A 1,370-nucleotide genomic window follows, 5' to 3' on the forward strand; every position below is an offset into this window, starting at 1 on the left:
AGCCAAGATCTACTTCAACAGGTGAATGAAAGCTAAATGAATACGTAATGAATGAAAGTACTTCAATGGTGAATAAACTGTTGAACATACAATGACAGACTGCTCAGTACTAAAAAGAAATGAGATACAAGCTATGAAAATACAAGGAAGAAATGTAAGTGGATATTACTGATTGAAAGAATCTGAGATGTCTATATATGATATAAAATATCCACTCTACAATAGTCTAGAAAAGTCTATCTGATGAAGATTCTAAAAAACAGAAGTTAACAGTGGTTAAAGATGAGAGAGCAATGACTAGGAAAAGCACAGAAGTCTTCTGGGGCAATGATACTGTTTAAGATAGTGCAATGATATATACATGTCACTATACACTTTTCCAAACCCATGAAATGGGTTTGGAAATTGCTGTGTCAATTTTGGCTTAATTGTAACAAATGTAATGCTGTGGTAAAAGATGTCCCCAGTGGTCAAAAATTGGGCACCTCGTGGTTGGGGAACACTTTAATATCTGGTCTCTTTAGCTGTGTATCTAGAAGTCCCCTTAAAAATAAGATCTATTACCCCAGGCCCTTAATTATAATGGTTAAGAGTACTTAAGTAGTCTCGCCTCTTCTCAGAATGCAACAAAGAAATCCTGCTTTTGAATCTGCCTCCCTTATGCTAAACTGCATAAACTTTAATTAAATCTTGCTTGGTATCTGCAATAATAAACAAACATCTACTAAAAATAATACTCTGTACCAACACTGAAAACATAGCTACACGGGAACATGTATTATTTATGATTTGCATTGGTTATGTTCTTTCAGAAATTGTCTTAGATTTGGGGCTAATTACTGACGTCTGGGTCATGATTTACCTTCAGTTTATCCTGTGCGAAGCTGTGCATAGTAATAGAAGAGTCTTGAGAGGAGAAAGAAATACTGGGAATTAAATCACTTCAATTTCACTCTCAACATTTCTCATTTTAACCTTGCAACAAATCAGCACTCTCTCCCATTCGAAGACATGTTGGGGCCTTCCCTGGTTAGAGCACAGCACTATGATGTGGTCTGCAGCCACTGCAGCACGAGTTTAATCCCCAGCCAGGGAGATGACCCACATGGCAGCGACAGACCTCTCCTGAACTGCCCACTGCTCCCCTCAGCAGTGTAATTCAGCACATCTGTTCTGCTCCCTGCTGTCTCTAGTGAATTATCTCGCCCCCTCCACACACACACTCCTGGCCTGTACCCCAGTTCTTTTTACATAAATAAATACATCTTTATAAAAAATAAGCAGGCCCTCCCTGGTGGCGCAGCGGGTTAAAGCACAGCACTGAGAATCTAAAGCCGCTTCCGCATGAGTTCGATTCCCGCCTGCCCCGG

This window comes from Condylura cristata, unplaced genomic scaffold, assembly GCF_000260355.1.
Source record: "Condylura cristata isolate star-nosed mole 26May11 unplaced genomic scaffold, ConCri1.0 scaffold00003, whole genome shotgun sequence".
In the NCBI taxonomy this organism is placed as follows: domain Eukaryota; kingdom Metazoa; phylum Chordata; class Mammalia; order Eulipotyphla; family Talpidae; genus Condylura; species Condylura cristata.